General features: G+C 44.7%; 2 long non-coding RNA genes across 3 annotated transcripts in view; one reads left to right on the forward strand and one right to left on the reverse strand.

The window, feature by feature from the left end:
* The window catches only part of LOC308585357, a 27,867-nt gene extending 14,579 nt beyond the window's left edge, over nt 1-13,288 (forward strand). For both annotated transcript variants that reach the window (XR_014007322.1, XR_014007323.1), the window contains exons 2-4: nt 8,702-8,763; nt 10,823-10,939; nt 13,025-13,288. This is a non-coding gene — a long non-coding RNA (uncharacterized lncRNA). The remainder of the gene's footprint in view (nt 1-8,701; nt 8,764-10,822; nt 10,940-13,024) is intronic.
* On the reverse strand, nt 5,648-23,845 carry LOC308585371. The gene is made up of 3 exons (XR_014007341.1): nt 23,059-23,845; nt 6,935-7,112; nt 5,648-5,912 (listed from the first exon to the last, which is right to left on the reverse strand). It is a non-coding gene; the product is annotated as an uncharacterized lncRNA (long non-coding RNA).
* Nucleotides 23,846-23,926: the final 81 nt, after the last annotated feature.

Raw genomic sequence — 23,926 nt, forward strand, 5'->3', positions numbered from 1 at the left:
TTTCACCTGTCAATATTCAGCCTTGCACTTCATTACGAGGTTGCAGAGGAAATGCAGTACCTGTGGTGAAGTCACATTAGCAGAAAGGAGAGACTTCAGGACACTCCTCCTGCCCAATTTGAAAGCCACTGACTCCACAAATGCCTCTAATGTTGTCGCAGAAAAGCTACTGTCTCATAATATCGCAAAGAAGAGTGAAGTGCTGGAATACCTTGCAAGGGGGGCGGAGAATAAAATAAAAAATCATTGCAGAGTGTAATGAAGCTACTGCCTTGCACGGCTCAGCTGAGTTTTTTCATCGTTTCCAAGTGGAGGCAAGTTCTAAAATGATCTTGTCTGTCATCAATGCCACAGAGACGGTTCCCCTCCCCCCAGATGCAGATGTTTTAGTGCTTTCTGCAAGACTGTCCAAAACTACTGTAAGATTTTTTTTCTTTCTTATTGCCGCTAGTGAATCAAAACATTTCCTAGTCCTCAGAGGTATGTTCCTACTGCTCAATTCATGAAAAGCTACTGTGCTCCCAGATTTCCATGCTTTTTCATTATAATGAACCAACTGTATGTAAGACGTATGATATACCTATACATAAAAATCACTTTGGGATGCCTCAAAGGAAGTTAGCTTTAGGCACCAGGCAAAAACGTTCCTCTTTAACCAGGCCTTTGGCTGACTGACACCTGATGCACTTTTAAATGTGTTATGGAAGTCCGCTCACCAATCTTGGTGTGGCAGCATTGCCAGACGGAAGAGGTTTCACTAGGGCCCTAACGGTGGAATTCAAATGGCAGTGCCCTTCCTGATAGGCAGAGGGGTCATGTGCCCCCGCCGCCTATCAGGAGCTGGATCTTAGCCTGCACCCTGCATTGGCGAATGGGGATGCAGACTGGAACGTGGGCAGAGCCAGTGGAGCCGACAGTGGGCTTCCCTCTGCCCCCTGCCCATTTAAGCAGCCCACACCTGGGACACAGCTTGTTTGTTCCTGTGCCAGGTTTCCCCCCATCCCACCTACCCATGGCTTACACTGATAGGCAATGACTTTGCTGTGGCTACAGTGTTCTTTATGGGGCCGGGTAGGAATTTGCCCACTGGGATAATTGGCTCTTACCCAGTGGTTTTGCCTACTTCATAGCAATTCATCACAACTGGTTGAGCATTGGGGGAATCCCTTGTTTTGGATGGAGGGGAGGTTGTAATCCCTGCCTGCCTCTCCAGACGCTGGGGTATTCCGTTAAAGGGATCTGGGGGGAGTGGCCATGTCCGCATGCCCAGGGGGTCCAGAGCCGAAGGCACTCCCCCAGAAGGTGGTCCCTGCCTTATTATGTGTTTTGTGTTTTTTATATTGTAATTTTATGTTGTGAACTGCCCTGAGATCTAGGAGTATATGGTGGTATACAAATGTAATAATAAATAATAAAAATAAATAATACTCATAGATAAATATAATAGCAGCATTGTAGATGTATTTCAAGTACTGGGTTTTGTACATATTTCTTGAACATATGCTTATATAATTGTTATATAATTGCTCTTGATCAATTATATTTGATACCATTACATTTGTGAATGAAAAGATACCTAACCTGATCTAGTTCCGATTGTCATGATGTCCACCAACCAAAAGTACTGCGTCTTTGAAGACCTCCAGCTCCCCAACTCCCCCCCCCCCACCTGCTCTCTCTCTGAAGGGAATGACACCATTGAAACTCTGGTTCTGTTGATTATTTTTAATCAAATGACACCTCCTTTGTCTATCAAAAGTTGCCCATGGAATTATATATGTACCCAATACTGACATCTTCAACAACAAAATCCTATCTAGTCTTCAGGGTTGTTCTACAGTGGAAGTCAGTTTAGGGGCAGAATACAACAAAAATGTGTTTTAACAACAGGAACAACAACGTAGAACAAGATGCTACACATTAATAAGACTGATGCTTGTGGTTATTTAATTCCAAAATTAGCTTGTAGGTATATGTATTTGAAACTTTGCAAAGGAACACTATACACAGGTTTTATACTAGTTTAACAATAATAGCTTCCCATAATCCAGGGTTCACCAACCACTTGTGGGCATATTTGCAAAATATTTGCACACACCATAATGAAGCACACATTGAAACCTCTTCTATTGGCTATAACAGAATGCCTAATTTCAGTGGGGAAAGCAGAATGGACCCTGCGGGCACCATGGAAATCCACCATAGACACATTTGGACCCATAGCCACCACGCTGCTGACCCCTGCCACAAATAATCCTGGTATCCTAGTTTGATTCCCTAGCACCCCTCAGGGTTTCCCAGATCTTCTGGCAAAACTACAGGCCATAGAGCTCCCTCTGGAGACCAGACTCCTCCAGCATATCAACCATCCTGTGCAGTTTTGGGCAATAGTTGGGAAATTAGAAAATTGGCTTGGACTAGCTCTTCCTTTTTCTTTATTCTAATTCAGAAAGCCAGAGAGTGAAAGGAACAGTGGATGGCTAATTTGCTTAAAGCCTGCTGTTCTGCAATATCCCTTTTTAAGCAAAAGCTGGGAAATAGCATTTGACATCCAGAAGCAGCTTGTATCAATTGAGATTGGTAAGAGCAAAATGTGCGAAAATAACAAACCATGTGAAATCAAACACAATTGAATCCCTACTTCAAACCCCATCTCCTGCTTCCACCCAGCCAAGGAAGGCAAATTTTCAATAGTTAATTCTTTATTGACAAATGCACACACTTACAGCTGCTCCTAAGCTGCAACCAAAGCACGCACACATTTCTGGAAGTCTCTTTGTTGTTGTTTAGTCGTTTAGTCATGTCCAACTCTTTGTGACCCCATGGACCAGAGCACACCAGGCACTCCTGTCTTCCACCGCCTCCCACAGTTTGGTCAAACTCATGTTGGTAGCTTCAAGAACACTATCCAACCATCTTGTCCTCTGTCGTCCCCTCCTCCTTGTGCCCTCCATCTTTCCCAACATCAGGGTCTTTTCCAGGAAGTCTTCTCTTCTCATGAGGTGGCCAAAGTATTGGAGTCTCAGCTTCAGAATCTGTCCTTCCAGTGGGCACTCAGGGTTGATTTCCTTCAGAATGGATAGGTTTGATCTTCTTGCAGTCCATGGGACTCTCAAGGGTCTCCTCCAACACCATAATTCAAAAGCATCTTTGGTGATCAGCCTTCTGAGTCCAGCTCTCACTTCCATACATCACTACTGGGAAAACCATAGCTTTAACTATATGGACCTTTGTTGGCAAGGTGATGTCTCTGCTTTTTAAGATGCTGTCTAGGTTTGCCATTGCTTTTCTCCGAAGAAGCAGGCCTCTTTTAATTTCATGGCTGCTGTCACCATCTGCAGTGATCATGGAGCCCAAGAAAGTAAAATCTCTCACTGCCTCCATTTCTTCCCCTTCTATTTGCCAGGAGGTGATGGGCCCAGTGGCCATGATCTTAGTGATCCATGAAGGAGAGTTCTCTTAGCTGGCCTTAACTTTTCCAGGTTCATGCCCCATGGAGCAGCTGAAGCAACAGTGGCACAATGCCCCCCTCTCACGCTTACGTACCCTCATCTGACAGAGAGCACACATGCAACCTGAGACTTTTCCTGCTTGGAAAATGTTGCTGCTCTTCCCTCTTCAAGCCCCTCCCAAATCTAGGAGACAGTGGGACAGGGGATGGCAAGGTTTCAGTCAGCCCACCACTCACCCGAACAGTCTCTTCCCCCACTTCTAACCTGTCTTGTGCTCCCACCTTTGTCTCTGACTGCTCCGACCCTTCCTCTTCCCCCAGTCTGGGCTCCTGTCTCATGGGTGGCACAAAACCCCATCAATCACTGCTCCCCTCTCCTGGGTCAGTATCCAGTCCCCTTGCCTCTGCCAGAGCACTGCCAGTCCCTGACACTCTATCTTGCTTTACCACACTTGCAACGGTTCTAGCTGGGAGAACAGTTTGGCTAAGTAAAAGGAAAAAATGGATTGTTGCCATTAATAAGTTGCCATTGCATTGTCCCAAATTATCAGGCTTCTAGCTGAGAAGATGATTCCCGCAGACTGATGCAACAATAGCATTCTTTGGGCTTTTAAGAAAAACTTTTCTATTGAAAGCATCCAAAATCAAAACAGAGTTCTGTCAGGAAAATGTTCACAAGAAGCCTTGTCTCTTCAAAGAGATGCTCTTGCATGCTTAAGTACATGTAACATCTAACAACAACAACAACAACAACAACAAAACACCACCAGCTCATCTTAACCATAAAAATAATCTATAAATTCTGACTTAAACCTATGTATTTACCGTATATAAGCAGTCCATATGTCCAAATAGATATCCGAACAAGACTGGTACATGTTCAAACATAGAAAGGGCAGTGAAAACTTCAGGCCACCAAGTAGTGGATGATGTGATTTTTATCCTTCCAGCTTTGAAGTATTTTTTTGCAACCATAAGGGCTTAATAGGATCCACCTCTGTTATCCATCTGTTAATCCCTCCATTGCAGGAATACAATTTCAAAATGTTTGAGCATCTGCAAATATCGAGAGTTTTCCAAAACAAAGGTAATATGAAAAATAATTTCTGACCAGAAGGAAAATGCAGCATAAGGAACACCCACATCAAATTCTTCAAAGAGGGATTATGAGCATTACATCATAGAAATGTGGAGTTCGAAGGAACCGTGAGGGTCATCTAGTCCAGCCCCCTGCAGTGCAGGAATATGTGCCAGCACCTATCTGATCTAGTCAATTCCTTCCTATAGAGGTGTTAATGTAACTAACTGCATGTTGCATTGATTATGGGACTTGCAGCCACATCACAGGATTCTTTTTCAAAGATGCAATCGTAGATTTAGGGGTGGAGCAGAGATTTCCACAGGGACCATAGTGTGGAGAGAGGGGAGACTGGACCCTTATCTCTGTGTCTAATTGTAGACATGCTGCAATCAGCCTTATGGTAGGGCTGCCGTATTTCAAACAGTGAAATAATAATAAATATTAATAAATTTTATTTATATCCCGCCCTCCCCAGCCGAAGCCGGGCTCAGGGCGGCTAATCGGGACAATCGGGACAGAAAAGTTGTTGAAATTCGGGACAGAAAAGTTGTTGAAATTTTTTTAAGGAAAAGTGGCAAAAATGGCACTGCCGAGATGGGCAGTATTCCGGATATGTCCAGGAAATTCCAGACATATGGCAAGCATACCTTAAGGGACACGGGTGGCGCTGTGAGTTAAACCACAGAGCCTAGGACTTGCCGATCAGATGGCTGGCGGTTCGAATCCCCGCGACGGGGTGAGCTCCCATTGCTCGGTCCCAGCTCCTGCCAACCTAGCAGTTTGAAAGCATGTCAAAGTGCAAGTAGATAAATAGGTACCGCTCTGGCGGGAAGGTAAACGGCGTTTCCGTGCGCTGCTCTGGTTCGCCAGAAGCGGCTTAGTCATTCTGGCCACATGACCCGGAAGCTGTATGCCGGCTCCCTCGGCCAATAAAGCGAGATGAGTGCCGCAACTCCAGAGTCGGCCACGACTGGACCTAATGGTCAGGGGTCCCTTTACCTTTACCTTATGGGCAAAAGCTACTGCTGGCATGCCACCTCTGGCCAGCTAGACCAATGGGGAAGTGGTGCAACCCTATACACCCTCCTGTCCTATTGAGTACAATGGGGCTTCCTCCCAGGTACAATGAGTGGTACCTCCGGTTATGAACTTAATTCGTTCCAAAGGTTCATTCTTAAACTGAAACCGTTCTTAACATGAGGCGTGCTTTCGCTAATGGGACCTCCTGCTGCCGCCATGCCACGCGACTTCCGCTTGCATCCTGGGGCAAACTTTGCAACAAGGAGCATCTACTTCCAGGTTAGCTCGTTACCCGAAAAGTTTGTAAGGAGGACAGTACATAACCCAAAGTTCCACTGTAAATGGGTTCAGGGTTGCAGCCTACAAATATAAGGAAGGAATTTGAAAATCAGTTGCAGAAGCCATATTTTCAGGGTGAAATGCTGTACTATGCACTGCAGCGATGACAAAACCGCAATATTGTAACACTGCAGGAAAAGCATGACATCTTAGAGCACCTTCAGATTTGTATTTTGAATTCCTGCTGTTAAACAGTCTAAAGCACTTGATGAATGTGGATGGAGGAGGAGGGAGGAGAGTTACATCTCCATCTGCATTCATTGGCTACTAAGGGCTTCTCCAGATGACCTATTTATTGAGCACACATCCTGATTTCCTTACGCAGAAGTTAGATTAAAGCTTTTCTTTATGAATCTTTTGTTCCGATTTGTTTGTGTGGAGGCTATATGACAGTGAGTATTCACCATGTATTCATCCTCATTTGCTTGCAGGGTATTTATACATCATCACATTAATCTTGTTCGTTCCACACTTCTCAACGCATTTCCCCATCACTTTCCTAAATGCAAAAAGTCCATTTGTTTTGTAAAGTTGATTTATTGTGCTGCAATTTCAGGGCACTTTAAATCCACCTTAATGGTGAGAGCCTAAATTTCCCAGTTTGTACTTGAATCCCTCTGACTAAACACTGACAGTCTGCAGGCACCCTAAGAAAGGGAGTTTAGTATTCTGGGGAGAGGTGGATAATTACTGATCTGCGTGCATAATTCCATGTCACTGCTGTTAATCTTATGTTTAACCTACACCAATAAAAAAAGACAGCATTTGCTACTGGCAACTCAATAACAAAAAGCCCCCATCATTTGCCAGCTCAGCCCTACTGTTTGTCAAACCTATGGGGGGGGGGGAAATGGTGTCATTTACAGCACTTTTCATTTTGTGTTGCCCTAAACACTAGCAGCTGGATTGAGATTGCTTTTTCATAGTTCACAAGGGACATTTACAGCTGTCGGATCTAAGCAAGTCTTAACAACCATTTCTCAAAGCAAGATTTATTTGAGGGCTAGCATCTGGTGACAAACGCTAGCAGAATAGAAATATACCTTGTACACTGGGTGCCTTGACCTCCTCCCAGTTTATTAATGTTCATCTCTTCTCATAACTCAAAACTATAGCTCTAGCCAGTGCAGAATGCTTCCCATTGTGGACACACAGAGAAATTTGTACTCTCTTCTTGGCCTCTTCACATGACAAAAATGCTTTCATTAAGAGGGAACACACCTGTTTTCAACAAATAAAATATTTTAATTTTTCTCCTCATAGAAATGGTATTGGACCAACTAGCTTAAACCTTTGCAAGATCTCGTTTAGACAGAGCCCGTGCATAGAGAGATGGATTTGGAAATGTAAAAGAAAGAAAGCCTTATTATGTCTCTATGGGTTGTCAGAGAATTCTATTGGAAATGGAAATGAGAGTGTAAATTGCTTCAATTTGCATGTTTGTCTGAGGTCAGGAATGGAAATTATGCAAGAGAATATGAGAGGTATCACTATCATTGTTTTTCAGTCTGCAACTGTTACATAAATAATTGCACTGTTTTCTGAATTGTTTTTGACATTGGCATGCACTGAAATTAACCACATAATTAATTACATTAGTTCCGTGCATAGCAAGACAAATAACGTAGGTGTTAACAGAAACAGAAATGTGGAAGAATGGAAACCGTGCGACAAACACAAGATGGAGTGGAAATTGCTGCTGCCTTTCACCTGTCCACCTGACTGGGCTGATGTTCGTAGAATGAGGAGGGAGAAGTGAAGAGTACAGGAAATGAGACCTTGTTTACATCACTGTCCACTATGGCAGGAAGCAGCTAGGGGGATTACACTAAAGGACAATGTTTCAGATTTCACAATTTGGATTTTTCTGATAAAATGTGGCCTTTAATTCTGAAATGCAGGATTGAAATTTAAACCCAAGTTCCAAATGTGAGATTCAATTGTTTTGAGGCAGTGTGTGTGTGTGTGTCACTTTTTAAAGAAAAGCTTTCCTTATTTTTCATTGGTTTTTTAAACAAATACAATATTTTCCTAATTAGCTGATGGATGAAAGTTAGTTGCCTGTAAAGTGCATATATTGGCAGCTATCCCATCTGCTGCTCTAGGCAAGATAAACAGCAACAGATATAACTAAGGAAGGAAAGTGATCAGTCAGACACGTCGTGGGGATTTGAACCACTGACCTTCTGATCGGCAAGTCCTAGGCTCTGTGGTTTAACCCACAGCGCCACCCGTGTCCCTACTCCTCTTTAGGCACAAGCTAAAGCTGCCTCTAGGTAATAACACCAAATAGGTTAGTGAGTCTATCAGAATATTTATTTCATGTGCAACAAAGGGCTCTTATCTTACATTTGAGAGCTGTGGCAGTGCTCCTTCTTCCTGCAATACTGGGATAATACAAGATGCCACAGGGCATATGGAAAGAGTCCACACTGCAGATCTTCCCCATGCTAACTTCATCCCTCAGGAACTTGAAGTGGCATTGGCAGTATGAATTTGTCCAATGTGTCCCACGGATTCTAGTGCCATCATGATGATGCCAACATAATATGACATTCAAAGATCACCTCTTAAACTGCAAGGGCTGAGTTAGTGTTGATGCACTTTATTGTTTAATGTATCTGATTGGTTTTTATTTTAGTTTCGACTCATAAATGTACATCCTCTAAATGAAGTCATACATTAAAATAGCAAATGCTTTCATTTTTAACATTTGTGGAAATATGGTACATGAACGTGCTATTCCACACTTATTCTTAAATCTTCATACATCAACTGTTTTAAAATGCCTCCTCTCTCTTTATTTCCAGGTTGATCTTTCTTGTTTGATAAGCAGCCTCCTGTGTCTTTTCTACTGGACCCTGAAAAAATGGTGGGCTGTCAGGAAGAGTAATGCCTTAATTTATGGACCATTAATATTTATTGTGTGCCAGTCGCTGGCATTTTGAACATGGCAGCTGTAAAGAAGTTAATAAAAGTGGAGGGGTGGGAAGCTATATATTTAACAGAGCTGTGTAAAATAAATTTATAGTGAATAATTCATTTGATGAATTTATCACTTTCTACTGTTGACAAAATATCTGGTTGGCAGTGCCCAGATTGGTGGATTTTATTCTACAGGATCTGAAAAGTAAAGTACTACAAATAATTTCTCTTTCATGTTGCTATTCAAGCAGATTCTGCTTTCCCCAACTTATTTGTAACACATGAGCCATCCGCTCCTCAGACAAAGGGCAAAACAGAGGTATAAAATTATGATAAACTCCATCTTCTAGCTGGTCATTAAATCTTGCAATGGAATAAACTTATAATTAAGCAGACCAGCATTAAGCAGCAAAAATACAAGGCAGAGAGATACTGCTGTAGTAACCAGGTCACTCCTGGTTGGGAATGAAACCAGAAGCGAGGACATCAGATATCTTACCCCTCACAGCCATACCTCCCTCTCCTTATCACACTTCAGATTGTGGCATCCAAAGTCTTCTCCCCAATCTCTTCAATTCCTCCTCTCTGCCAAAAAAGCCTGCACCGAAACTCACACTGCCAAAAATCTAGAATCAAGCACCACAAAGCCAGAGAGCTTTTAAAAAGAAATAAATCCAGATTGTGAACACAAGGACAGAAATTATTTATTTATAAAAGCATTTATATATTGCTGCATCGTGTGTGTGTGTGTGTCTACAGTGCTTTTTTTCTTTAAAAAAATGTTTAGCGGTACTCTCATTTTCCTACTCCTATTGAAATACTGCCCCTCAATGAGGCCAAACTTAGATTCACAAAATGTTTAGGGGTATGCGTCCCCCCAGAAAAAAGCATTGTGTGTTTGTGTGTTACAGAGGTTTACAACAATATAAACACATTATCTAGTCTGCCCACCTGAAAGGGGCTACTCTCAGTCAGCGGCGTAGCGTGAGTTGTCAGCACCCGGGGCAACGCAAGTAATTTGCGCCCCCTAACCCGGGGCAAGGCAAGTAATTTGCGCCCCCCCAACCCCTAACCTGCGAGTTGCCGCTGGCGCTGCCGCCCAAACGACGCCGCTTGCCCGGAGGAGGAGGGGGGCAGAGAGGCGAGGAAAATGCAACGGCCCAGCAGCTGCAGCAGCAGCAGCGGAGGCGGGGCTGTGAGGAGGGGCTGCCTGGCGCATCCTCCGCGGCGAGCGCTGAGAGCCGCTGCCTGCCGGGTGCCTTCAGCCCGGGCGCGCGCACAGCTCGTCGGTTCCGCGAGACATGCGGCTCCGCTACAGCCTGCGCCCGAGGCTCTTCGGCGACTCCGGAGGCAGCGAGCGCGCCCCCCCCCAGATGTTGCGCCCGGTGCGGCCGGCCCCCCTGGCACCCCCCACGCTACACCACTGCTCTCAGTAGCTCATTCCCAGGTCATTCTCTCACCATGGACCTGGCTCTAAGCAATCCATCGAGTGTGCACCATCTCTTCCCTTCTTCACAGTGGGACAAGGATCCCACTCTCTTGCCAAGAAAAATAGGACAGCCCTGACCTTCCCTTTAATTGCATCTCCTTTGGGCCCCACCTGCAACAGACCCTGAAAATCCCTATCCTAGAAGTGGAAGGACGATCGACTCTGACTTCCCCCACCCTGTGTGCTTCTGAGTAGACCAACGTTCTACTCAGATGTAAACCCACAAAAATCAATGAGTTGAATCTGCTTTATAAGATTTCTGAAAGGCTTCAGTAAAACTTTCAGATGACTGCGCAAATGAAAACAAGAGTGTGATACCAGAATGAATAAATTATCCCCTACGGAAAACTAAAGTGCACCTTATGCTCAACAGCAGTCAGTCACAGGCTTTCAACTTAGAAAATTAGAAAAATTAAATGATTAAATCAAAAGATAAAGCGTGACCACATGCTGAAGGATACAGTTAGAAGAAATGCAGATATTGAATACCACACCCAGTTTTGTTTGTCTTTTTTAGGATTCCAGAGCATGTTTCCCAATAGCAGAGGGAGTTATGAAACGCTGGGGCTGAGGGATTTTTCAATCCAGGTGAAAAGCTGCAATTTAGTTTGCCTGGATTTCCATATGTTGACAGGTATGTACTGACAATTACACAAAGCGAATAACAGAATATGTGTCAAGATGTTCTAAAAATCCCCCAAATACTAATGAAAGCCTGCTTTGCATGTATTTACAAATAGACTTTTAATCATACTCCTAAGTACACAGAGAAAAACATGTGTTGTAGAGAATGGCAGGCCTGATGCTGTACCTATGGGATCATGAATCTCAAAGAAAGTAACAAACTCAGTAGCGTGAGCAGCTGTCATTTAGCTTTTCTAGTCATTTAACTAGGCAATGAATGCACAAAATCAGGATTGCTGATGTGAGTTGCATTTTTAAAGGCAGATGCAATGCAACTTTGAGCCTGTCACAACCTCTGTCACAACAATCAATGTTGCATTGATCGTTAAAATGACTCTCCTGAATAGTTTCTCCCCAAAAGAGCCTGTTTGCTCCACCTTCAAAGGGACCTGCTTCAGAAATCCCTTTAAAAAATAATAATCAAGGTACATTATGATATGCAAGGAACATTTCTATAAAACAACCTAACCCAGGAGGTAGGTCTATGCTTGTCCTGTCCAGTCGTTAGATATTTATGCACTAGAGCCCCTTTGCTTACATATGGTTGTCATATTTCAAAAAGTGAAAATCCGGACTCAAAAGTTGTTGTAATTTTTTGAGGGAAAGCTGGTGAGCTTTTTGAAAAACAACAACAACAACAATGTGAGCTATTTTTAATTTAATTTAATTTCCGCAGGGCTTGTAAGACAGAGTTGTTCTGCCTGGCCTTTGGCTTGGAGCCAATTTGATTCCCTCCCCCTTTTTCTTTTCTCTTTTTCCTTTCTCCTCCTGTGATGAGGCTGCATTTTAATATTTTAACCTTTCAATATTTTAATGTTGTATTTTAATCTTGTTTTTAAGTTGTATTCATTCAACTTGTTTTTATTATTGCTTGTTAGCCGCCCTGAGCCCGGCCTTGGCTGGGGAGGGCGGGGAATAAATAAATATTATTATTATTATTATTATTATTATTATTATTAATGAAAATCTACAATTCTGACATGAGCTGCCATATGTCCAGAGTTTCCCAGACATTTGAGCAATCTCTGCCTAGACACTGAATACCAGCTATGTCTGGGGAATTCTGAATGAACGGCAACCCTAGCTTACAAAAAGGAGTTGGATAGATGGGATGGAAAAACTTGTTCTATTTATCTTTTTTTTTATAATCATATTTATTAAAATTTCCAGTAATGACAGAATAGAAAGAATAGAAAAGATGAAGAAAAGAAAGAAACAGAAAGACCAATTTTAAACCCTTATTTTCATAACCTTCTTTCTGGGACTCCCTCCTTCCCCTCCCGACTGTATTCCCCTTTCCATAAGTTGGTTCCACAAGTTCTCATTCCCAATTTAAACCTAGTATGTTGTGCCTATTAGCCAGTTTAAATTACAATCTTAACATCACTCCTCATCTTTAACAAAATAGAAAAAGAAAAAAAAAAATTTCCCCCAAGATCTACCCCGTTTCCTTCCACGAATTCCCCCTTTTTTTCCAAAACATGTTAAATCAAAATACCAAAGTTATATAGAAAGATAAAAGATAAAAGATAGAAGAAAATTCAAAAAGTTGGTTACATAGCCTTTGGATTCTAGAATTCCCCCTCCCTTCCCCGGTTTAGATTCCCCATGTCCATCAGTCTGTATGTTGTCGGCCTGGAGTTCTCAAGTCCACAGCCAAATTTTCCTCAATCCATCTTGCCGGTTTTCTTTAAATTTGCTTGTTTTGATGCTGTTTAACTTCAAAAATCCAGTCTAATAGAGGCCTTTAATTTCCTTTGGTCATAGTTGCTCCTCCCATTGTTCTTTCCGTGGCGTAGTTGGTCCTTTGCTCTTTTATTTCTTACTTTCTCAGGTTTCTATCTTGTTCAGCTGCAAAACCATTCTTATTCCGAAATCTAGTATCTCTACAGAGGTTTGTTATTCAGGAACCAAAAACTTACGTCCAGTTCCTACCTTGCTTCAATAGAAAAATTCTATTGTGTTGTCACCTCTGTAGACAAAACAAAAAACTTGTTCTATTTATCAACTAAGTTTTTGAAGGGTCTTTTTTTAGTTTATCAGGTCTGTATGCACATTTTTAAGCATACTTTGAGGGAGAAGAGCTACTGCCTGGCATGCAGAAGGTCCCCAACTCTCCAGGTCGGAGTCAGAATGCTCCCTGTCTGAAACCCTACACAGCTACTACCAAACAGTGTAGACAATACTGAACTAAATGAGCCCCTGTTCCAACTCTACCTGAACAACTATGGAAAGGTAGGATAGTTCTTAATTAACGCTATGCATATTTTCAGTTCTATAAGAATTCAATTGGCACATTTCTTCCCTTTAATTTCTGAAGAAAACTTATAGATTACCGTATTTTTCGCTCTATAACACGCATCTGACCATAACACGCATGTAGTTTTTAGAGGAGGAAAACGAGGAAAAAATATTCTAAATGAAACAGTGGATGTATGATTTTTATGGTTCATGCTGTGGCCACAGACATGTGATCTGACAGTGAGTTTGGGGTAGCCCAATGCAAAAATCCTGAGGATCCATGTGGATCCGTGCTTTGTAACCACGTTTTAAGTGGGGAGGGAAGGAAAAGAACTCAAGGGACAAGGAGCTTTTCCGCGGGGAGGAGGGAGGGAAAGAGCACTGTTGCTTTAAAGGTATACTTAAGGTATTTGCCCTGTGCCTGGGGTTTTTTTCCATTTAACAGTTTGCAGCCTTTTCCTTCCGCTCCTTGTTTTGAGGCGGAATAGATTTGAGCAAGTGAGGAGGACTTGGATTGCAGGGGATTCGCCATAGAATGGAGCACAAAAAAGCAGTAGGGGCACTAGGACCCAGACATTGCTCAAATCTATCCTGCCTGAAAACAAGCTGCTCCATCCCAGCCGATCAGCTGAGACGCGGGGGATTTGCGAAGTTTTCCCCTCTCCCTCATGCCCTCCCCAGCCTTTTTTTTTACTTCCTGGTTTTCACTGCGCTGGCTCAGAGCTCGAGGTTGGTTTTATTTTGCTGCTGGTTGCTTAAATATTATCTTTCCTGCCGTCTCTCTGCAGCCTCATTGCTCTGTTTAGAGAGCGTGCAGACCTTTGCTAGCGTCTCTCCCTCCCGTGTAAGCGGCTGCTGCCGGCTTTGCTGCTATGGCTCTCCTTCCCTCCCTCCTTCCTGGCTCCAGGTCGCTTTAAAGAAAGCAAAGTGAGAGCCTCGTAGAGCGTGTAAGTGGCTCCCGCTTTGCCTGACTGACGGCAGCCATGGCTCTGATCCGTGCATTCGCTCCTTAACACGCACAGGCATTTTCCCTTACTTTCTCGGAGCAAAAAAGTGCGTGTTTTGGAGCGAAATTTACGGTACATACAAACTTTAGATACTGAACTGGAATGATGTCTACAGGTATACCTAGCTCAGTTCACTGACGCAAATGTGAAAAATGCAGGAAAGTGTGACTGGCAGTTCAGAAAAACCAAAAATTTTGAGAAATGTAAAAAGCAAACAAAACTGGGACTGGTGTTTCAGGGAAATGGACAACTCAGAAAAAGGTGGAAACAGGAAACAACTGTGACTGGAGGGTAGGGAATGCCCAAAATTCCTCAAAATGGGGGAAAGGCACAGAACTATGATTGGTGGATTGGGAAGACTGAAAATTCAAAGAACATCTGAGAAGCAAACAAAACCATGGAAAACGGGTCAGGAAAACTCCAAAATATGTGGAAAATGAACAAAATGGTGACTGGTGGGGTAAGAAAAAGGGAAATTCCGAAAGAAAGAAAGAAAGAAAGAAAGAAAGAAAGAAAGAAAGAAAGAAAGAAAGAAAGAAAGAAAGAAAGAAAACCCTGACCTGCAGGTCACAAAGAGCAAACCAAACCATGACCAGAGAATCAGGAAAATGGAAAATTCCTGAAAACTGAGGTCAGGAAACCTCTCTCTCATTAACCCAGATTATTGACGATACTGACTGGGCTGAAGGATGTTGGAGTTCAGCAACATCTAGAGGGCTAAACATCTCCTATTGCTGCTGTACATCTTTAGAAATGAGTACAAGAAAATGTCTTTGTGCTGGCAAAGCGGATCAGAGTTTTATTGAGCCTCTGATGCGTCTGATGGATACATAGCTCACATATTCAGAGGCTGCATGTTGCTTGGTGGGTTAAAATTCTGCAAGGTTGAGCTACCTATTCATTTGTCTGTAGATTTTTGCTTACAAAAAAACAGTGCCTTAACATTTTTTGGATATTCACAATGAGATGTGGACTGAGGTACCAACTCCTCCTACATACTCATCAATCCCCAGAAAACTTCTGCTAACAGCCATTGCTACTCAATTGATGACCTTGAGAGAAATTGCTGCAATTTATCTTAAGGCTATTTCCTATGAAGCAAAAGTTGTTAAGGCTAAGATCTTGCTACAGATGTGGGGGAATAATATTCTGTCTTTTCAAAGCGTATCATCTGAAAATGCAAATACATTTCAAATGAACAGTTAATTAGATTCAGGGTGTCACTAACACAGAAATACAAGGTAGCTGACCTCTAGTCTATTATTACCCAATATGTTAAATTGAAAATAGTATTTCAATAAAATGTAAGATTCCTGAGGTCAGATGAAACAAGAAAAGAAGCATAAATCAAAAGCATGCATTTCAAATGAACTATGAATCTCTTACACTCTTCAGTAACATGTTTTGGGTAGATTTCAGGCTGCGAAGTTGACTAGACTCCTTTACAACTAAAATGGTAAGAAATTCAGTGCAGAACTAACAATATGACAGGCGGTGGATAATCTGATCTAACAAAACTGCTCCATTTTGTCAAAACATTGCTCATTTGCAGTACAATCCTACACAGGTCTGCTAAGAAGTAACTGCAATGGGACTTGTTCCCAGACAACTATATAGAAGATGGCAACCATAATTATGGATGCAATACTATACACCAAACTAAGGCCCGGGGGGGCCGGATGCGGCCCACCAGGCTCTTTAATCTGGCCCATGAACCTTGCAAACCCTGCCGCCCGCTCGGTCAGTCCCCTTGCTAAACTGGAGCAGTGCGGAGGCCTCACTGTGTGGGGACTGACTTCCACGATGCTGGCGTGGCTTTGGATTGGCTGCAGGAAGCTCCTGCAGCCAATCCGAAGCCGCAGACGCCTCTGGGTGATGCCCCTTCCTTCCCGCTGAGGTAGCCACATATGGCCAAGAGCCAAGCGGGAGGAATCAGCTGTGGGGAGGCTGCCTTCGGCGCCCAGGCCAGCGGCATGGGCTCTGTGCCCCACAGACCCCTGGCCAAGGCAGAGGACGACGATGACGAAGATAAGGCAGTGGTGGGGGTCCTTTCGGGAGGGGGATGTTAGGATATAGTTCTGTTCCACCTTAAAAGGGAATAGGCTGTTGTGTGTCACATGCCTGTTTACTTCCAGCTCTTGCTTGGAACAGGGGTGCTTTCGGGGGTGCTTTAGGGAGAGAGTGGGTCCAGCCCCCCATAAGATGTGAGTGTTGTGACGTGGGGTTTGTGATTTCAGCTCTCTTGACATAATATGCTGGAGACAGTTCTCTAGTAACACTTCTTTATTAAAGCAACAAGACTGAAGACTGAGGAGGGGAAAGCTACATTTATAGGGACAGGGGACTAATTAGGAAGGATACATTTTGGAGGGAACGATATCAGGCAATCACAGTCCTGCCTTTTGGAGGGAACCAATAAGACAGAGGATCCAAATACAGCAGCTTAAATGAACCAATAGTAGCTGTACCCTCTGAAACCAAAAGGCAGTTACTTTACCCTAATGCAAATACAGACAATAATAATACAGATATAAAATCCTTTGACTCAATACACAACACCCCTCCCCCCCTAGTGAGCACAGCAGACGTAATCTCTCAGGTACTGTGGGGTCCTACAACTTCTACTTGATCTCCTGACAACGGGTGTTGCCGGTTCTGGATTGGGTGTTACCTGTGGTAGAGGGGCTGCTATAGGGGTTTTGTCAGGAACAGATGGAGTCCCAGACATCTCAGGGTCCCCTACCTGTACCTCGTCATCATGAGGACTAGCAGACCCTGGTTCATTTGCTGAAGCCCCTGGTGACTGCACCTCTGGGCCATTTTCACTCTGGTCTTGCAGCTCTGCGTCATTAGCCAGGGATGAATTATCTGACTCCTCCCTGCTGAGCGCCCGGCGCCTCAGCTGATCTATATGTCTCTTCCAAACTTGCCCATTTTCCAAGGTCACATAATAGGACACAGGTCCACTAGCCCGGGTGACCACACCAGCCACCCACCGCGAACCTTGTGAATAGTTCCTCACCCAGACCAGATCTTCAGGGGCGAGATACCTGGTTGTGTCAGTTTCAGCCTGGGGGGTTGCTCTTGAATTACAGTTTGGCATTTTATCCGGGTGGACATAATCCAGCACCGTTACCAGTCTTCTACCCAAGAGCAGCTCAGCTGGCGACTTGCCCGTCGCAGTACACGGCATCGCATGCTGCAAAAATAACATTCGTGCGATGCGAGCTGACCAGTTACCCTCCATTAAGCGCGCAATTGATTCTTTAGCTGTTCTTACCATGCGCTCAGCCTGCCCATTGGAGGATGGGTGAAAGGGCGCGGATGTGACCCCTCTTATGAAGTTATCAGCCAAGAATGCCCTGAATTCTTGGGATACAAAAGCTGCCCCATTATCTGATACAATGGTCTCATGTAACCCGTGGGTTGCAAACAGCTGCCTCAACACCTTGATTACGGCAGCTGATGCCATGCTAGGGACCATCACCACTTCTAACCATTTGGAATATGCATCGACGATAACCAAAAAGACCTTCCCCTGGAATGGCCCAGCAAAATCTAAGTGCAGCTGGCTCCAGGGAGATCTGGACTGCTCCCACCAGTGGACTGGTGCTCTGGCCACTTCTGGCCGCACCTCTTGGCATGCCTTGCATGTTCGTACCCATTGTTCTATGTTCTGGTCCATTCCAGGCCACCACACATAACATCGGGCTAGCGACTTCATCCTGACCATTCCCGGGTGTCCCATGTAAAGTGTCTCAAGAACCCTGTTTCTCAGTGGTGCTGGGATGATCACCCTATCTCCCCACAGGAGACACCCCTTATGCATGGACAACTCGTGCTGCCTTGTCGCATAAGGCCTGAATTTGTCTTCATGCGGACCACCTGGCCACCCCCTCCCCACCCAAGTGAGCACACGGGAGAGAACAGCATCTTTCCTCGTTTTCTCAGCTATATCAGTAGCCGTTACAGGAGCCCCCGGAAGTGTTTGTAGCATCATTATGTGCTCCGCTGGAGCGGGATCCTCATTGCTCCCGCCAGGGAGGGGCAATCGACTCAGCGCATCAGCGTGGCACAACCGTTTCCCCGGCACATGGGTCAAGGTGTACTGGAACCCGTTCAGGAATATAGACCAACGCAACATTCTGGGAGAGAGAATTTGTGGCGTTTGTTTGTTCGGGTTGAACAACCCTAACAGTGGTTTGTGGTCCGTTTCAATGGTGAAATGGCGACCGTACACATAATCATGGAACTTTTTGATTCCTGCCACAATTGCAAGCGCCTCTTTGTCAATTTGAGCATAGTTGCGCTCCATGGGCGACAACGTACGGGAATAGAAAGAGATGGGCTTTTCCGACCCATCCGGTTCCCTATGACTCAGCACCGCCCCCAGGCCGTATTGAGAGGCATCACATGCCAGGACCAGCGCTTTTGACTCATCATAATGAGCAAGGACGCTCCTGCTACTCAGCATTCCTCGCAAGGAGTCAAAAGCCTTCTGCTGCCCCTGCCCCCATCGCCACACATTCTTTTTCTGCAACAGTCTATGTAATGGTTCAGCTACCGAAGCTTTCTGGGGTAAGAACGAATGATAAAAGTTAATAAGTCCCAGGAATGACTGCAACTCCGTCTTGTTCTGTGGTCGTGGTGCCTCGATGATGGCCTTAATCTTAGCATATGTGGGGTGGATGCCTGATGCATCAATTTTAAACCCCAAGAAATCCACAGCTGGCACCCCAAAACTGCATTTTTCCTTTTTCAGTTGCAACCCCACCTCCTTGTACTTGAGCAACACTGCACGGACACACGCAACCAGTTCCTGTGGGTCTTTTCCAGCAATCAAAACGTCATCAAAAAATGGCAAGACCCCCGGCAGACCTCTTAACAGGCGTTCCACGAGCCCTTGAAAAATCCCTGGGGCCACACAAACTCCAAATTGTAATCTGTTAACTCTGAACGCCCCTTTATGTGTGACAATAGTTTGTGCTTCCGCTGATTGTGGGGTTACTGGCAGCTGTTGGTAAGCTTGTGCCAGGTCAATTTTGGCGAACACCTTGCCCCCAGCCAGTTTAGCCAACAGATGTGATACGACTGGAATGGAGTATGAGTTTCCCCTGAGTGCCTTATTGATAGTACATTTGTAATCTGCACAGATCCTGACTTCCCCATTTGCTTTAAGGGGCGTGACGATTGGAGTCTCCCACTTAGCAGAGTCCACGGGTGAGAGAACTCCCTGCTTGACCAATTTATCCAGCTCTGCTTCAATCTTGGGTTGCAGTGCAAATGGCACTCGCCTTGGTTTGAGTCGGATTGGGGCCACCCCAGGGTCCAACTCGAAGTCAACTGGGGGCCCTTTATAACAACCCAGTTTTCCATTAAAGAGACCAGCAAATTCTTTGCATAATGCCTCGCTCATCTCAGGGCAGGTTTGGATTGAATTAAGCCCTGATATACTCAGTCCCAGGGCAGGGAACCAGTCAGTGCCCAGGAGACTGGGGCGACTGCCCTTCGCAATCACCAGTTTGAGTACAGCCTGTTTGTCCCGGAACTGTACTCTCACGGCACACATTCCCATAACATGGATGCGGCCCGCTGAGTATGACTGCAAGGTTGCCGGAAAGGGCTCCAGAGGGGGCAACTTACCCCTGGGGAAGAATGTCCTCGCGGTCTGGTCCGACACGATAGTGAATCCAGATCCGGAGTCCACCTCCATGTCGCACTGCTGACCCTCAATCTTCACCTTGACGTGTGCCTTGCCTTGCGCTGGGAACTCCACGACCCTCCCGTTGATCTCCGTTACGTAGTGGCAGTCCTTTAGAAAATGGGTTGCTGTGGGCGGTCTGAGATGCTCCAGTCTAGGTGCTCCTGTCGCTCCCAACGCCGCCGATCTACATACCCTGGCGATGTGACCTGTCTTCCCGCACGTCCGGCACATAGCATCCCGGAAACGACAACTCTTCCGCTCATGGTTTCCGCCACAACCTGGGCACCTGCCTCGGTGATCTTTGTGCACTGTGCAGGCCTGACGCACTGACTCGACCCCACGGACTGGGCTCTGGCTCGGAGTAGCCTCTAGCTCGTCCATGGCATGCGCAACTTCTATCTGTGGCTTAAAGGCCTTGCGACTGGCATCAAGCTCCTCTCTTTCATAATTCTCCGTGGCGGTGGCCTCCTTCAAGGCTGAAGCAAGGGTAACCTCTTCTTTAGCCACGATGTGTCTTCTGGCTTTCTTGCTGCTCAGACCACCGACAAACCGATCCAGGAGAGTCTCTTCCAGATTTTGGAAGTCGCAGTGCTGAGCGAGCTTCCGCAGTTCAGCTAGAAATGCAGATACAGACTCCCCAGCACGCTGCTGCCTCTTATGAAACTCCATCCGCCGGGCCATCTTGGTCTCAGTAGGCGCCAAGTGGCTTGTTAGGCAGGCAAGAATATCCTTGAGCGATGTCTCACTTAACTTCGCTGGAGCAAGCAATGCCTTGGCCAGCTTGAAGGTCTCAGGCCCACAGTAGCTCAGGAATGTGGCCCTTCTTTTGCTGGCATCGGTGATCCCTTGAGCCACTGCGAAGAACTCGAAGCGTTCGACGTAGTCTTCCCACGTGTGGGGCTCTGATGGCTGGAAGGGCTCCAATACCCTTGGACTCTCCATTGTCCTGTGGCAGGGTCGTCTTCTCAGCTGGCCAGTGAGTCTTGTTCTTAGCTGCAATCCGGACTCTGAGGCAGGGCTGCGTTTAACCACTCCTCAGCATTCCGGATCCCATCCTCGTCGCCAGTTGTTGTGACGTGGGGTTTGTGATTTCAGCTCTCTTGACATAATATGCTGGAGACAGTTCTCTAGTAACACTTCTTTATTAAAGCAACAAGACTGAAGACTGAGGAGGGGAAAGCTACATTTATAGGGACAGGGGACTAATTAGGAAGGATACATTTTGGAGGGAACGATATCAGGCAATCACAGTCCTGCCTTTTGGAGGGAACCAATAAGACAGAGGATCCAAATACAGCAGCTTAAATGAACCAATAGTAGCTGTACCCTCTGAAACCAAAAGGCAGTTACTTTACCCTAATGCAAATACAGACAATAATAATACAGATATAAAATCCTTTGACTCAATACACAACAGTGAGGAACAGTGGATCGGCCCCCTCCTGAAATGTTTCCTGACCCCTGCTGTATACCCTTCCCTGGGAGTCTTACTGAACTCTGTAGGACTGACTTCTGAGTAGACATGAATAGGATTGCACTGTAATTGTATTTCGTTTGTGTCCTGAGCTTTCTGCATGGAGCTGAAGATGAAGTATATGAGTATCTTAGTTTCCATCCTGAAAAAAAGCTAGGTTCAGGCCTGGTTAGATGCTAAGGTATTGTTGCACCTTAAGCCCCAAAGATGCATTCCCTCAGAAGCAATATATATCTGTAAAATACAGAGATCGTTAAAGAAAAACATCACTGCCAACCTATTCGTTCACTACTAAAAGCAATATTTGCAGAACCCTGGTTTCTTTATAAACTACTAGAGTAGATTTAGAGAGTTTACAATAGCCAGAAAAAATTGTGCACTGTGAATGATTTTTTAACATTCTAAAAACAAATTGTGGCATTTTATTCAGCAGAAGGACTGGCATAAAGTGAGACAGTAAGGAACAGGAATGGGCAATACAGACACGGGCAGGCATGAATAAAGCAATATCTATTTTAAATAAATAACTTTTTTGCTCACGGATGCTGTCACCAAACAAATTTTGTTCAAAAGGTGGGGAAGGGCTCCATGGCTACAAGAGATTTACAGGTAGAACTAGTAAATACTTGAAGAACTATGTGTTGTGGACCTACCTCCATGGAAGTACTGAGTTCAATGGGACTTGCTCCCAACACTGAATGGCAGCCTGCTGGGTCTCTGGCTCCATAGTCAAAGGAGTTTGAGGCTTTTCTACTGGGCTCCTGACATTTGAGTTTGAGGCCACAGCACCTACAGCTGAAGGGCGGGAACCTGCAGAACAGCAAAACTGGAGCCACAACCTTCACAAGCACCTTCCCTTGAGCCCAAGAATCACCATCCAATGGCACAGGAAGCATGCCAAGCAGGAAGTCACACTGAGAGTCGTCTGCAACCCGGGATGATGGTCCTTTAAGGGTCATCATCCTGCAAAGGGGCTTGGGGTGGACTGGAAGCAGAAGCTCACAAGGCTTCAGTTCACATCCAGTCTTCATTGGCTCACCTTGTTTGATAGGCGCTGTCCTTAGTGGTGTGACTAGTGGTCACTTTGCCTGCAACGCTGGTGTGCCTCATGAGTGCTAGTCATGGTAAAATTATTACTGGTACATAGCCTTAGACTCTTGCAGGCTTAGCCAAGTATAAGAGAAGCGTGAGCTGCCTCTCCTGCTATTTGCTTCACCAACCCATTTCCACATTAAATTTAAAACTGCTGACATGTAGCTGCATTTATTCTTCTGAAACAGCATGCAAACAACTTTGATTTGAAAACATGTCATGTATCACTCTGCTAGTGTAAATTGCCAAGGCTTTACAATTTACCATTCAACCAGAGTATAAAATTTGTCATAAAAAAGAGAGAGGAAGACCAGCTGTAAAAACATAGCATATCTCATCTATAAGCGGGAGCGTATGGCCCCTGCCCTGGCTGGCAATTATGAAAAGGTTGACATCAACAAAGCAATGTGAAATTATTAGCTAGTAGGTCACTAGGAACTGCTAAAGAAATAACATACTTTTCAACACAAGGACAAGAAAATCATGCAGTATGTTAAGGAAAATAAGTCTTGCAGATCAGACACTAATTATTTTCAGAGGTAATGCTGTACCTAGGCTGTAACACAGCATGTCCACTGAATGAACTGCTTTACAGTTGACACCGTAGATTCTGGCTATCATTAGAAAAACACAGGCGGGCTGAACAAAACTTTGTAATTACATTATTTTAGTCAATTATGCAAAAGCAATCTCTCCAACATTTTTTCTGCCTTTGCCTCTGGAACTGAGGCAGAGGCAGAAAACCTTCCTGGGAATAGCAAAATGATGGACAAAGTGTTGGACAAGTGTTAAGACATTACTGACCCCCTTAAAAAAATCTAGAACTGAGGTGTGAACACAGTGACTTGGTTTGCATGTCACACTGAGCCAAACAAACCTTGGTTATAGTTTGCGGTTAGTCTGGATCAGGGCAGTCCAATTTTTCATACCAAGTGGGCCGCAAGAGTGCTTCGACACGGAACTTGTGGGCCACACTGCTGCAATGTGGAATGTCTTCATTCAGAATTCTAGATGCTCCATTCCATCCCCCCACTTCTCACTATCAATTTTTCGGTTACCAGCCCCCACTCTGACTGCAGATCAGCAATTCCATGGCCACTAAGCATGCTTAATCCTCATTAGGTTGTATGGGGGAGAGGGTCCCCCCCCTCAAAGGGCTTTTGTTTTTTTTTTTCTTTCACTTTTGCAAATTCCAAAGTGTACCAATCAATACCTCTCTCCTTTGTGTGGCTAGTGCCTAGATTTCAGCAACCAAAAAAGTAAAACAAGCAGCACTGAGAGGGAAATCAGGTCCAGGTGACATTTTGGGTTGGTGAGAGGTAGGTATGGGTGAATCTGTCAATTCCAGTTTATTTTTGCAATCTTAAATTCAGCTTTTCCAATTTCATTTTTTTAATTCATGGGAAACGTTGTATGTAA

This window comes from Podarcis bocagei (genome assembly GCF_964188305.1).
Source record: "Podarcis bocagei genome assembly, chromosome: 4".
In the NCBI taxonomy this organism is placed as follows: Eukaryota; Metazoa; Chordata; class Lepidosauria; order Squamata; family Lacertidae; genus Podarcis; species Podarcis bocagei.